The sequence below is a fragment of the Callorhinus ursinus genome, unplaced genomic scaffold (genome assembly GCF_003265705.2).
Source record: "Callorhinus ursinus isolate GAN/ISIS: 27379988/994484 unplaced genomic scaffold, GSC_fseal_2.0 scaffold13, whole genome shotgun sequence".
Classification (NCBI taxonomy): domain Eukaryota; kingdom Metazoa; phylum Chordata; class Mammalia; order Carnivora; family Otariidae; genus Callorhinus; species Callorhinus ursinus.
In genome coordinates, this window is record NW_027397075.1 from 31,706,389 (window position 1) to 31,721,969 (window position 15,581).

A 15,581-nucleotide genomic window follows, 5' to 3' on the forward strand; every position below is an offset into this window, starting at 1 on the left:
CCAGGACCCCATATACATGTTGGAATTGAGTCCAGGAACCCAAAGACCAGTTAAACTTGAATCCAATAAACAATGAATAATGTTTTAGTATAACTATGCCCCATGCAATACTAAAGACATACTTATTGCATGGGACACAAATATTTCATGGGACTAAAAAAAAAAAAAAAAAATGTTGTATATCTGAAATTCACATTTAACTAGGCATCCTGTATTTTTATTTGGTAAAATTGGCAACCCAACCCTATTTTTATGGATAAGAAAACTGAGCCTTTCAGGAAGATAAGAAACTTGACTGAAGCTAACACCTGGTAAGCAGTATCACCAAGGAACTCCAGACTCACTGAACCCCATCTCTTCCGTATTATATTGCCTCTTACTTGTCCAGGGAGTTCTCTTCATCGGCCAGCTTCTTCCATCTTCTGGTAAAATAACCCCATCACCGTTTCCAGGTAACTAGAAGAAAAGCTTTCCTTCCCAGCCAAGAAGGATTCACTGAAAGGTGAATTCTCATGACTAATTTTCCCAAATCTATCTTCCTTGCTAGCTTACCTCTTTCGAAAAAGACAATGAAAACCTCCCCTCACGTTTTTCATGCTGATACTCACATTTCCGTAACTCTTTCTCAAGGCTACATCTGTAAACTGAAATTTAAATACAACTGTCCATCCCCCAGCTTGTCCTTCTGGCTTACATTGCCTGAAACATAATATAGTAATTTAAACCCAAACACAAAGAGGAAACAAACTGTAGTGTCATTCACTGTGAGGCCATCCCGTGCTTAGCTTCCTTTTGTTGTTGTTGCTCCTAGTCATATCTTCCAACATTTGAATGATAGTGCATCCATCCGGCTTGTCTCACTGTAGTATTTGTTGTGCTGTGACGGGGCTATAGCAAGACAGTGTACCTCCACAAGGTCGTTAAGCTCTGGCAGAAAAATTAGGCAACAAAGAATGTGTAAAAGAGTTTATCCGTGCAAAATGCTTGAAACAGTGCCAGGCAAATAGCATTCTTAATAGATGGGAGTTAATATATCATTCATTTTAAAATGGGGGTGGGGGGAGTGGGAACAATAGTGATGGTCAGAACAGGAAGTGGTCTTGTAACTAATTAAGCCATAAACAATGCAGAAAGATAGAGAATAAATTGTGGTGCCCAGAGGGAAAAAAAGTTAGGACTGGGAGAGAATGGAGGAAGTCCACTCTTAGTAGCTATGTACTAGGAGTGCTATGTACCAGCCTTGCAGGGCTGAGGGTTCCTGTGAGAGAGGCAGGTCTTTGTAGCACAGTGTGATCATTGTGCAATGAGAGAGTGGTGCCCAGAGACAAGGGGAACCTGAGACATGCAACATGGCCAAAAAGGGCCAAGGTGCCTTCCTAGTGTGATGCCTCCATTGCCCCTTACTGGGACCATGAGAGCTGGCCAGGCTAAGCTTGGAAAGACTGTGCATTCCAGGTAGAAGAGGCAACACTAAGCAAAGGCATAGACCTAAAACAGCAAAATGTGTGCAAGGGAGGTGGAAACAATTCAGTTCTCCTCCCCGTTGGGAAACCAGCCAATTACTGAGTCATTTGTAGTGACTGGGACAGCAGACACTCAACTGTTCTCCCCTGCAGAAGGGAGCCCAAATGGAAGACTTCTACCATCTTCAGCCAACCTAAGAAAGGTAGAAACCACAAGTTGAGAGATTTGGTGACATGGAGAAAAGAGTATTTCCCCAACATAAACTGACAGGTTTTCAGTGCCATATGCTAACCACCAAAAATGTTGTTATATGTTGCACCTTAATTAACTGCACTAATATCACTTGCAACCAAAAGAGTTCTAACCAATACATGAGCCTTCCACATTAATTCTCGTAACCACCCGAGCATAGATTTTATTATCCCTGTCTTACATAAGAGGAAATTTATCCCTGATGGGATTAAATAGTTTTTCTCAAGCTTGCCGGTAACAGGCAGAGTAGGAATTAAAACTTTCAGTATCACATAAAATTTTATTTCCCCTTTCTTCCCACCTCTTTAATTAAAACACAACCTTCAAGTCCCTGCTTAGATCCCACCTCCCCTGCAAAGCTTTCCCTGACCTCCCAGGACACAGCACAGCCTTTCATAGACCAACTACTCAGTAACAGTTTGATGATTGACAATGATAATCAATGATTCGATTATTTGGCAATTATAGATCTGTGTGGGTAAAAAGCGATGACAGGGGCGCCTGGGTGGCTCAGTCGTTAAATGTCTGCCTTCGGCTCAGGTCATGATCCCAGGGTCCTGGGATCGAGCCCCACATTGGGCTCCCTGCTCCGTGGGAAGCCTGCTTCTCCCTCTCCCACTCCCCCTGCTTGTGTTCCCTCTCTCGCTTTGTCTCTCTCTGTCAAATAAATAAATAAAATCTTAAAAACAAAAAGACAATGACAGTGGCCTGGACTCAGTAGAGAAGTCCTGTAGGATGAGTTGGCTTTGAGCCAGGTCTTGAAGACTGTGGTAGCTATGAACTGGCAAAAGCATGTGGTATAGGAAGGAGAGAAGAAACAATTTCTACAAAGGCACAGAATGGAAGCAAAACAAAACTACACCCACCTTCCATGTCTCTGGCTTTAATATTATGTTTTGCCAAATCCTTAATAATTAGAGAGAAATGGACAATTCCAGTTGAAGTATCTCTGCACCTGCTCCTTTAAGCCATAGATATTTTTTGAGTGCCTCCAATGGGCAAGGCGCTGTGGGAGGCACAAAAATGAGTTAGACACAGACCTGCCCTCATAGACATGTCCACTAAGAGAATGACCCATATATAAATATCCGTAATAAAATGTACAAAGTGGAAACAGCCATAAACAAGGTATGGGCTGCTATGGGGGGGTCATTAGAAGAACCCATCACTTCCAGGTGGGAATCTTTGTGATGGTTTGCTAGAGGCAATGGTGTTGCTGCTAGATGTGCAAGGAGGATAGTCTTGGCAAAGATGAAGATGGACTCTAGGCCATTCTCGGAGGCAGAGGAAACCACATACAAAAAAACGTCATTTTTGAGTTTTCCCAAATGTGGTTTTTGAGTTTGAGGGAAAACTCAAAGTCTACCAAAGAGTATTGAGGGGTTTGGTTTTACTGCAACATTGGAGATAGAAAAGAGTGGGAAATTAAGTTGCAAATGCAAGGGAAGCCAGATCATAGGGTGGAAAGAACATGGAATTTTGGAGTCCTAAGATAAAATTCCACATCTGTCATTTACAGCCTATGTGAACTCAGGGAAATTACTTAAATCTTCTGAAGCTCATTTGCCTCATCTATAAAATGGGACCAGATAGGTGAGGCCCCAAGTTGCAATAATGTAGTGTCCCTTCTATCAGAGATTCTTTAAATATTGTTTCAACTTTTATTTTTTTTTTAATTTAAGGAAAGGCCAAGCACTGATTTAGGTAGAGACCCTCTGCCTTTCCTCTACTGTCCCAAGCAACCTCAGTGTTCTATCCAGCCAAACAGTACTTTGTAGTTAATCTGAGTCTTCTCCTTTCTTTCAACTAGGTACTGACCCTCCAACAGGAATTCCTGGTGAATTTGATTTCTAATGATGTCTTGGCACCCCTTACCGGTTGTGACTTTGAACTTCTTCCCCTCTGGTCTGTCCCTTGGCTCAACTCTGCTCATGGAAAGGCTATAAGGATTAAGGAGATTACATATAGAGAGTGCTCCATAAGAATAGCTATTATTATCACTGATGGACAAACTGGGAGAAGAAGAAACTGGAGCCATGGAGACTGGTTAGGGGGTAATTTAGGAAGACAATTTCATAATCCGAGAAAAGAATCTGAGAGTCTGAAATAAGAGAATGGTAGTGAGATCAGGGAAGAAAGGATAAATTTTAAAACTCTCATGGAAATGAAATACCTCGGACTTAGCAACAACTGATGTGTAAGATGAGATAAAGGAAGAGGTTGAATTCTGGGCTCTAGAAGGACATAGCATCATTAATACAACTAGAGGGAAAAGGAGATACTTTGGAAGGGAAATCGGTGACTCTGGGATACTTTCAGTTTGAGCGGCCAGTACTACAACCAGACAGAAAAGACAGGTTCTCTCCTTGACAAAACTCTGCTCAGGCTCCCCTGAACTCTCTTCTCAAACAGACCCTTTCTTTTGAGCTTCTGTGTTCATCTCTGCATTGTTCCACTTTAGCGAGAATCCTGCTAAGTCAGTTTAGCCAGAATCCCACACCCCCCTCATCCCTGATGTTTCCTCTTAGTAATTTTCCATCCACCAACCCCCATTCTGTTCCTTAGCTATAAATCTCCACTCGTCCTTGTTGTGGTCAGCCTTTCTCCTACTGAAATCGTTCTTCTAAATAAAATCTTTTTTTACCACTCTATGTCCAGCTCTGGTTTTTCCTCTAGCAGTTACCAATTCAGTCCTGTTGAAGGGGGTGGTGAAAGGTAAATACACACACAGCCTTTCGCGTGTCCGTGAAGATTCTATGAACCAGCAAAAAGGAGGCCAAGCCTGGGGGCTATGACCAAATCATAACTGCTTCTTCTTTCTACACCCTTTTGTTCTCTTCTCTGTTAGGAGCACTCTTTAAATCTATTGATGAATTTTCCACTCCTTTGGATTCTCAGTCATATGGATGTGAAAGGCAGAATAATGGCTCCCAAAAGATGTCCAGTTCTAATCTTCAGAACTGTGACTATATTACCTTACATGACAAAGGGGACTTTGTATTTTTAAATGGAGGGCTTGTTCTGGATTATTCCAGTGGGTTATTATCCCAAGGATTCTTATAAAGGGAACACAAGAGAGTCAGAGACAGAGTGAGAGAGGGCTGATACTGCTACCTTTCTGGCTTTGAAGATGGAGGAAGGGGCCTGAGCCAAGGCATGATGGCAGTTTCTAACAGCTAGAAGACACAAGGGAACAGATTCTATCCTAGAGCCTCCAGAAGGAATCCAGCCTTGCTGACACCTTGATTTTAGCCAAATGAAATCCAATTCAGACTTCTGGCCTTCAGAACTATAAGACAGTAAATTTGCATTGTTTAAACTACCATGTTTGTGGTAATTTGTCATCACAGCAATAGGAAACTCATACAACAGGTGTAGTGAATGGCCAAGGCCTAATGGTCAACCAATTGACACTTGAACATTTAAATGTTGTGGACTGATAACCTCTAAGACCTGATGGTTCTTCACAGCTGTGGTTCTCTACAAGGGTGGCTTTGCCTCACCCTCCCTAGGGGACATTTGGAACATCTAGATATTTTCTAGCTTCACAACTGGGGGGTGGGTACTACTGGAATCTAGTGAGTAGAGGCCGGGACGCTGCTCAACATCCTATGTTGAGCACTAGAGAGCCCCCACAACAAAGAATTATCCAGCCCAAAATTTCAATAGTGCCAAGGTTGAGAAACACTGCCTTATAAACTGCAACCAAGTTCAGAAACCAATGAAATGATAAAGAATGCCATTTTTAAAGAGAGAAATTATTCCACTACTTTCAAAGTCATTTTGACAGAAAATGAATCTGACCAACCCTCTAGATCCAACTACTAATTTACAGGAAACAGAGGATGGAGGACCCTATAAAATAGCACCACTTATCAGCAAAATCTATAGGATGAATTTCTCAGTTTTTCAACACATTACAAGTGTAATAAAAGACAGGGATACAGATGGGGGAAATCTATGAAATAAAAGAGATTTAGGAGATTTACCAAGGGGGCACCTGGCTGGCTCAATCAGTGGAGTGTGCAACTCTTGATCTCAGGGTTGTGAGTTTAAGCCCCACGTTGGGCGTAGAGATTACTTAAAAAATAAAATCTTTTTTAAAGAGAGAGAGAGAGATGTACCAGGTACAATAGGTAGAGATGATTTGGATCCTAATTCAAACAGATAAACTGTAAAATATGCACATATACACTTACGAGACAATTAGAAACTTAAAACTGACTAGATGGTACACCATATTAAAGAATTACTGCTAATGTAGGTGAATTACTTGTGATTACTTTTTCTAAAGGAGTCTTTATCTATTAGAACTACATGTTAAAATGTTTACAGGTGAAATAATAAATCAAATTTGCTTCAAAATAAGGCAGGTGAGGAGCTGTGTGTAAAACCAGATCAGGCCATGAGTCGGTAATTATTGAAGCAGAGCAGAGGGCACATGTTGGTTGTTACACTATTCTCTCTACTTTTCTGCACGTTTAAATTTTTCCATTCTAAAACCTTTTTTCATTCTAAAACATTTTTAAAGAAAATTATGAAAATGTCTGTTTCTATGAAAAATTTCTATTTCTCAGCAACAGAGAGAATGGTCTTCTCCCCTTTCCTGCATTTCCTCATCTCTCCAGATGATGGGCTCACATTTGTCATGCTTAGACTCGTGCTCTCAACCAAAACAGAAAAGAAAAAATATCCAGAATTCTCTTACCATTTGTTAGGTGCTAAATAAATAGAAAGCATTCCGGTTTAAAATGTGTGGCATTCACTTGCAAAGAGAGAGAAGCTAACTCTCTGTGGCTCTTGGAAACATGAGCCCAAGGAGGAATTGATCCTCAAAAGGCTGGAGTCAGCCCTGAACACAGGCTAAGCATCACCTCCAGTGTCTGCTGGGAAAAAGCCTGCGGGGGTGGATCACCTGTGAATCTCCAGCACTGGCAGGTGCCTGGCACACAGTGGGTACCCTACAAATGTGTCCTGAGGGAAGGAGGCAGGAAGTCAGTTCAACCGGTTGAGTTCTTAAGTGAGCATGAATGAAATGTCTTTTTTTATTGTTATGTTAATCACCATACATTACATCATTAGTTTTTGATGTAGTGTTCCATGATTCATTGTTTGTGCATAAAACACAGTGCTCCACGCAGAACGTGCCCTCTTTAATACCCATCACCAGGCTAACCCATCCCCTCACCCCCTCCCCTCTAGAACCCTCAGTTTGTTTTTCAGAGTCCATCGTCTCTCGTGGTTCGTCTCCCCCTCCGATTTACTCCCCTTCATTCTTCCCCTCCTGCTATCTTCTTCTTTTTTTTTTCTTAACATATATTGCATTATTTGTTTCAGAGGTACAGATCTGTGATTCAACAGTCTTGCACAATTCACAGCGCTCACCATAGCACATACCTTCCCCAATGTCTATCACCCAGCCACCCCATCCCTCCCACACCCCCACCACTCCAGCAAACCTCAGTTTGTTTCCTGAGATTAAGAATTCCTCATATCAGTGAGGTCATATGATACATGTCTTTCTCTGATTGACTTATTTCACTCAGCATAACACCCTCCAGTTCCATCCACGTCATTGCAAATGGCAAGATCTCATTCCTTTTGATGGCTGCATAATATTCCATTGTGTATATATACCACCTCTTCTTTATCCATTCATCTGTTGTTGGACATCTTGGCTCTTTCCACAGTTTGGCTATTGTGGACATTGCTGCTATAAACATTGGGGTGCACATACCCCTTCGGATCCCTATATTTGTATCTTTGTGGTAAATACCCAGTAGTGCAATTGCTGGATCGTAGGGTGGCTCTATTTTCAACTGTTTGAGGAACCTCCATACTGTTTTCAAGAGGGGTTGCACCAGCTTGCATTCCCACCAACAGTGTAGGAGGGTTCCCCTTTCTCCGCATCCCCGCCAACATCTGTCATTTCCTGACTTGTTAATTTTAGCCACTCTGACTGGTGTGACGTGGTATCTCATTGAGGTTTTGATTTGGATTTCCCTGATGCCGAGCGATGTTGAGCACTTTTTCATGTGTCTGTTGGCCATTTGGATGTCTTCTTTGGAAAAAAGTCTGTTCATGTCGCCTGCCCATTTCTTGATTAAATTATTTGTCTTTGGGTTTTGAGTTTGATAAGTTCTTTATAGATTTTGGATACTAGCCCTTTATCTGATATGTCATTGCAAATATTTTCTCCCATTCTGTCAGTTGTCTTTGGTTTTGTGAACTGTTTCTTTTCCTGTACAAAAGCTTTTTATATGATGAAATCCAATAGTTCATTTTTGCCCTTGCTTCCCTTGCCTTTGGCAATGTTTCTAGGAAGCAGTTGCTGTGGCTGAGGTCGAAGAGGTTGCTGCTTATGTTCTCCTTTAGGATTTTGATGGACTCCTGTCTCACATTTAGGTCTTTCAACCATTTGGAGTCTATTTTTGTGTGTGGTGTAAGGAAATGGTCCAGTTTCATTCCTCTAAATGTGGCTGTCCAATTTTCCCAACACCATCTGTTGAAGAGACTGTCTTTTTTCCATTGGACATGCTTTCCTGCTTTGTCAAAGATTAGTTGACCATAGACTTGAGGGTCCATTGCTGGGATCTCTATTCTGCTCCATTGATCTATGTGTCTGTTTTTGTGCCAGTACCATACTGTCTTGATAATGACAGCTTTGTAATAGAGCTGAAAGTCCGGAATTGTGATGCAGCCAGCTTTGCTTTTCTTTTTCAAGATTCCTCTGGCTATTCGGGGTCTCTTCTGGTTCCATACAAATTTTAGGATTATTTGTTCCATTTCTTTGAAAAAAGTGGATGGTATTTTCATGGGGATTGCATTGAATGTGTAGATTGCTCTAGGTAGCATTGACATCTTCACAATGTTTGTTCTTCCAATCCATGAGCATGAAACGTTTTTCCATTTCTTTGTGTCTTCCTCAATTTCTTTCATGAGTATTTTATAGTTTTCTGAGTACAGATCCTTTGCCTCTTTGGTTAAATTTATTCCTAGGTATCTTATGGTTTTGGGTGAAATTGTAAATGGGAGCAACTCCTCAATTTGTCTCTCTTCTTTCTTGTTGTTGGTCTATAGGAATGCCACTGATTTCTGTGCACTGATTTTATATCCTGCCACTTTACTGAATTCCTGTATCAGTTCTAGCAGTTTTGGGGTGGAGTCTTTTGGGTTTTCCACATAAAGTATCATATCATCTGCAAAGAGTGAGAGTTTGACTTCCTCTTTGCCAATTTGGATACCTTTGATTTCTTTTTGTTGTCTGATTGCTGTGGCTAGGACTTCTAACACTATGTTGAATAGCAGTGGTGATAGTGGACATCCCTGCCGCGTTCCTGACCTTAGGGGGAAAGATCTCAGCTTTTCCCCATTGAGAATGATATTTGCTGTAGGTTTTTCATAGATGGCTTTTATGATATTGAGGTATGTACCTTCTATCCCTACACTCTGAAGAGTTTTGATCAAAAAAGGATGCTGTACTTTGTCAAATGCTTTTTCTGCATCGATTGAGAGGATCATATAATTCTTGTTATTTCTTTTCTTAATGTATTGTATCACATTGATTGATTTGCGGATGTTGAACCAGTCTTGCAGCCCAGGGATAAATCCCACTTGGTCATGGTGAATAATCCTTTTAATGTACTGTTGGATCCTATTAGCTAGTATTTTGGTGAGAATTTTTGCATCCGTGTTCATCAAGGATATTGGTCTGTAATTCTCCTTTTTGATGGGGTCTTTGTCTGGTTTGGGGATCAAGGTAATGGTGGCCTCATAAAATGAGTTTGGAAGTTTTCCTTCCATTTCTATTTTTTAGAAGAGTTTCAGGAGAACAGGTATTAATTCTTCTTTAAATGTTTGGTAGAATTCCCCTGGGAAGCCATCTGGCCCTGGGCTTTCTTTTGTTGGGAGATTTTTGATGACTGCTTCAATTTCCTTAGTGGTTATAGGTCTGTTCAGGTTTTCTATTTCTTCCTGGTTCAGTTTTGGTAGTTGATACCTCTCTAGGAATGCATCCATTTCTTCCAGGTTCTCTAATTTGCTGGCATCGAGTTGCTCTTAATATGTTCTTATAATTGTTTGTATTTCTTTGATGTTGGCTGTGATCTCTCCTCTTTCATTCATGATTTTGTTGATTTGGGTCATTTCTCTTTTCTTTTGGATAAGTCTGGCCAGGGGTTTATCAATCTTGTTAATTCTTTCCAAAAACCAGCTCCTAATTTCGTTGATCTGTTCTACTGTTCTTTTGCTTTCTATTTCATTGATTTCTGCTCTGATCTTTATTATTTCTCTTCTCCTGCTGGGTTTAGGTTTTATTTGCTGTTTTTTCTCTAGCTCCTTTAGGTGTAGGGTTAGGTTGTGTATTTGAGACCTTTCTTGTTTCTTGAAAAAGGCTTGTATTTCTATATACTTTCCTCTTAGGACTGCCTTTGCTGTATCCCAAAGTTTTTGAACAGTTGTGTTTTCATTTTCATTGGTTTCCATGAATTTTTTTAATTCTTCTTTAATTTCCTGGTTGACCCATTCATTCTTTAGTAGGATGCCCTTTAGCCTCCATGTATTTGAGTTCTTTCCGACTTTCCTCTTGTGATTGAGTTCTAGTTTCAAAGCATTCTGGTCTGAAAACATGCAGGGAATAATCCCAGTCTGTTGGTACCGGTTGAGACCTGATTTGTGACCTAGGATGTGATCTATTCTGGAGAATGTTCCATGGGTACTAGAGAAGAATGTGTATTCCGTTGCTTTGGGATACAATGTTCTGAATATGTCTGTGAAGTGCATTTGGTGCAGTGTGTCATTTAAAGTCTTTATTTCCTTGTTGATCTTTTGCTTAGATGATCTGTCCATTTCAGTGAGGGGGGTGTTAAAGTCCCCAACTATTATTGTATTGTTGTCGATGTGTTTCTTTGCTTTTGTTATTAACTGGCTTATATAATTGGCTGCTCCCATGTTAGGGGCATAGATATTTACAATTGTTAGATCTTCTTGTTGGATAGACCCTTTAAGTAGGATATAGTGTCCTTCCTCATCTCTTATTACAGTCTTTGTTTTAAAATCTAATTTGTCTGATATAATGATTGCCACCCCAGCTTTCTTTTGGTGTCCATCAGCATGGTAAATGGTTTTCCACCCCCTCACTTTCAATGTGGGGGTGTCTTTGGGTCTAAAATGAGTCTCTTGCAGACAGCATATTGATGGGTCTTGTTTTTTAATCCAATCTGATAGCCTGTGTCTTTTGATTGGGGCATTTAGCCCATTTACATTCAGGGTAACTATTGAAAGATATGAATTTAGTGCCATTGTATTGCCTGTAAGGTAACTGTTACTATATATTGTCTGTGTTCCTTTCTGGTCTATGCTGCTTTTAGGCTCTCTCTTTGCTTAGAGGACCCCTTTCAATATTTCTTGGAGGGCTGGTTTCGTGTTTTCAAATTCCTTTAGTTTTTGTTTTTCCTGGAAACTTTTTATCTCTCCTTCAATTTTCAATGAGAGCCTAGCTGGATATAGTATTCTTGGCTGCATATTTTTCTCACTTAGTGCTCTGAAGATATCATACCAGTCGTTTCTGGCCTGCCGGGTCTCTGTGGATAGGTCTCTTGCCAATCTAATGTTTCTACCATTGTAGGTTACATATCTCTTCTCCCGAGCTGCTTTCAAGATTTTCTCTTTGTCTCTGAGACTCATAAGTTTTACTATTAGATGTCGGGGTGTTGACCTATTTTTATTGATTTTGTGAGGGGTTCTCTGTGCCTCCTGGATTTTGATGCCTATTTCCTTCCCCACATTAAGGAAGTTCTCTGCTATAATTTGCTCCAATATACCTTCTGCCCCTCTCTCTCTTTCTTCTTCTTCTGGGATCCCAATTATTCTAATGTTGTTTCGTCTTATGGTATTGCTTGTCTCTCGAATTCTGCCCTTGTGATCCAGTAGTTGTTTATCTCTCTTTTTCTCAGCTTCTTTATTTTCCATCATTTGGTCTTCTATATCACTGATTCTCTCTTCTGCCTCATTTTCCTAGCAGTTAGTGCCCCCATTTTTGATTGCACCTCATTAATAGCCTTTTTGATTTCGATTTGGTTAGATTTTAGTTCTTTTATTTCTCCAGAAAGAGTTTCTCTAATAACTTCCATGCTTTCTTCAAGTCCAGCTAGTATCTTTAAAATCATGATTCTGAACTCTAGGTCTGACTTCGTACTAATGTCCGTATTGAGTAGGTCCCTGGCAGACAGTACTTCCTCTTGTTCTTTTTGCTGAGTGATTTCTTTCATCTTGTCATTTTGTCCAGAGGAGAATAGATGAATGAGAGAACAAAATGCTAACAGGTTATCAACATCCCCAGAAAATATCCTCTAAACAAGTCAGAAAAGACCTGAAACCAAGGGAAAAGAAAGGGAAAGAAAGAAAAAAGAAAGAGGAAAAAAAAGAAAAAGATAAACATAAAAACAAACAGAAACAGAACAAAACAAAAAAAAACAGAATATGATCCAATACGATCAGGCTAGTGCATAGATCAGTGCCACACACTAGATTTTGGGTGTATTTTGGTCTGTTAGAAGATAGTGCCTCCTAAAATTGTAAAGAAAGAAAGACTTATATTTGTACAAAATAAGGGTTGATACAATGAAGGGATGGAATATGACTGTAAAGATGAAAATTATAAAAGATTTTATAAAAGGAATTGGTATGTTGTTTGAAAAAAGAAAGAAGATTTAAAAAAAAGGGAGAGAGAATGTGATCAGGCAGGAGACTAGAATGAAGCCATACACTAGAGATTTAGGGTATATTTTGATCTGTTAGAAGAAACTGTATCTCAAAATTTCAAAGATTTTATATATTTCAAAGATTTTCTATATATGCCAAAAATAAGGGTAACTACTCTGAAGAGATAGAATATGACTCTAAAAATGAAAAATAAAAAAATTTTTTAAAAAAGGGATTGATAAGATGTTGGTTGAAAAAGGGAAAAAGAAAAATTCAAAAAAAAAACAGTTAAAAAATTAACTTTGAAAAACTAATGAATCATGGTAAAAAAGCCATGAATTCTATGTGCAGTATTCCCCTGGTGCTGGAGTTCTCCCGTTCTCCTTGATCGGTAAACTTGGTCTTGGCTTGCTGGCTGTTCAGGCTGATCTTCTGGGGGAGGGGACTGTTGCTGTGGTTCCCAAATGTCTTTGCTGGAGGCGGAATTGCCCTGCCCTTGTGAGTCAGGGCTAAACAATCTGCTCTGGTTTGCTCTCAGGAGCTTTTGTTCCCTGCAAGCTCTGGTACAGCTTTGGAGAATGAGAGTGAAAATGGTGGCCTCCCAATCTCTGCCCCGGAGGAGCCGAGAACTCGGGGCCCCACTTCTCAGTGTGCCCCCAGAGAAAAGCAGTCAATCACTCCCGTCTCCCTGGTCTCCGGCCTCACTCTGTGCTCACCCAGCCTTGCGACCGAGCGTTTCTTTCTTTTTTTTTTTTTTTAATATATTTTATTTATTTCTTTGACAGAGAGAGATAGTGAGAGAAGGAACACAAGCAGGGGGAGTGGGAGAGGGAGAAACAGGTTTCCCATGGAGCAAGGGAGCCTGATGCAGGGCTCAATCCCAGGTATTTGTCTTTCTCTGCTTGACTTATTTTACTTGGCATAACACCTTCTAATTCCATTCACATCTTTGCAAATGGCAAGATGTCATTCTTTTTTTTTTTTAATTTTTTATTGTTATGTTAATCACCATATATTACATCATTAGTTTTTGGTGCAGTGTTCCATGATTCATTGTTTGTTCATAACACCCAGTGCTCCACGCAGAACGTGCCCTCCTCAATACCCATCACCAGGCTAACCCATCCCCCCACCCTCCTCCCCTCTAGAACCCTCAGTTTGTTTTTCAGAGTCCATCATCTCTCATGGTTCGTCTCCCCCTCTGACATACTCCCCTTTTCTTCCTCTCCTGTTATCTTCTTTTCTTTTTTCTTAAAATATGTTGCATTATTTGTTTCAGAAGTACAGATCTGTGATTCAACAGTCTTGCACAATTCACAGCGCTCACCGTAGCACATACCCTCCCCAATGTCTATCACCCAGCCACCCCATCCTCCCACCCCCAACCACTCCAGTAACACTCAGTTTGTTTCCTGAGATTAAGAATTCCTCATATCAGTGAGGTCATGTGATACATGTCTTTCTCTGATTGACTTATTTCACTCAGCATAACACCCTCCAGTTCCATCCACGTCGTTGCAAATGGCAAGATCTCATTCCTTTTGATGGCTGCATAATATTCCATTGTGTATATATACCACCTCTTCTTTATCCATTCATCTGTCGATGGGCATCTTGGCTCTTTCCACAGTTTGGCTATTGTGGACATTGCTGCTATAAACATTGGGGCACGTACCCCTTCGGGTCCCTACATTTGTATCTTTGTGGTAAATACCCAGTAGTGCAATTGCTGGATCGAACGGTAGCTCTAATTTCAACTGTTTGAGGAACCTCCATACTGTTTTCCAGAGTGGTTGCACCAGTTTGCATTCCCACCAACAGTGTAGGAGGGTTCCCCTTTCTCCACATCCCCGCCAACATCTGTCGTTCCCTGACTTGTTAATTTTAGCCATTCTGATGGGTGTGAGTGACCGAGCGTTTCTATCTCTGGCACCTGACCCCGTGTGGAGTCTCCAAACCCAGCAGATGCCTGTGGTGCGCTCCCGCGCCGCTTCTCCCGGGGGAGAAAAGGGAGTCTCCCCGGCTCTGCTGCTTGTTGGATCCCTGCTGGAGGAGCAGTGGCCCGACTGAGCCACGGATCACAGTTTATGGCCACCCCGAGCTGAGAGCCCGTGCCTCGGCTCGGTCTCTGCAGCCAGCTTCTCTGCTCCAATACCTGGGAGCTCTGCCGCACTCAGGCACCCCCGGTCTTTCTGTGACCCCGAGGGTCCTGAGACCACACTGTCCCACGAGCTTTCCACCTCCCGCTTAGCCACTGGAGTGATGTCCCTCAGCAGAGCCGACTTCTAAAAGTTCCGATTTTGTGCTCCGCGGCTCCAGCACTTGCCAGAAGCAGCCGACGGAGGCCCCCTCCCCTGCCGTCCATCCTCCTGAATATTGCCTTGGATTCACTTCTCTGCACGTCCCACCTTCCAGAAAGTGGTCGCTTTTCTGTTCAAAGAGTTGTTGCTATTCTTTTCTTCGATCTCGCTATTCTTTTCTTCGATCCCCTGTTGAGTTCGTAGGTGTTCAGAATGGTTTGATCCCCATTCAGCTGAATTCCTGAGACCAGATGAAATCCAGGTCTCCTACTCCTCCGCCATCTTGCTCCGCCTCTCCTGAATGAAATGTCTTAAGGAGCTTTAGCAGCATCTTCAACCCTCCTCCAACCATCACGACCATCATGCAACCTCACGACAGATGTCTGGACTCTCTGTCTTAGCAAAAACTTTCAGGGAAATGCTGGGCTGAAGCTGTCAGCCTCTGCTTTGTCAAATAAATCCTGCACTGAAGTAGCCACTGCTCAGGAAGCCCACTCTAGTGCTGCACGCTACGTTCTCACCTTTATCACAGTCCTCAAGGTAGAGTGTGGTAAGCCCGGCCCCCAGCGGCAGAGTCAACCCCCAGCAGGCTCCACCCCTCATGCTCCCGCCTGGAGTTGACAGCACCACATCATCAGATACTTAGAAAATCACTGAGAGTGGAGGTCCTACGCTAAGTGTTCTTATCACAAAAATAATAAATACAGACGGACAGACAGAAAGGAGAGGAGGAAGGGAAGGAAGAAAACAGGAAACTTTAGGAGGAGATGGATATGTTTATGGCATATATGATGGTGATGGCTTCATAGGTGTGTACTTATCCCCAAATTCATTAAGTTGTATTCAATTATGTACAGGTTTTCT

The 15,581-nt window shown here is 41.5% G+C and overlaps 1 long non-coding RNA gene across 2 annotated transcripts in view; it reads right to left on the reverse strand.

Annotated features, from left to right (window-relative positions):
• Window positions 1-205: 205 nt before the first annotated feature.
• The window catches only part of LOC141374009 (uncharacterized), a 60,625-nt gene continuing 45,249 nt past the window's right edge, over window positions 206-15,581 (reverse strand). The window contains exons 4-5 of one of the 2 annotated variants that reach the window (XR_012380540.1): window positions 2,583-2,722; window positions 206-927 (exon numbers count right to left, since the gene is read on the reverse strand). This is a non-coding gene — a long non-coding RNA (uncharacterized lncRNA). The remainder of the gene's footprint in view (window positions 928-2,582; window positions 2,723-15,581) is intronic. The other variant, XR_012380541.1, reaches the window with a different exon arrangement.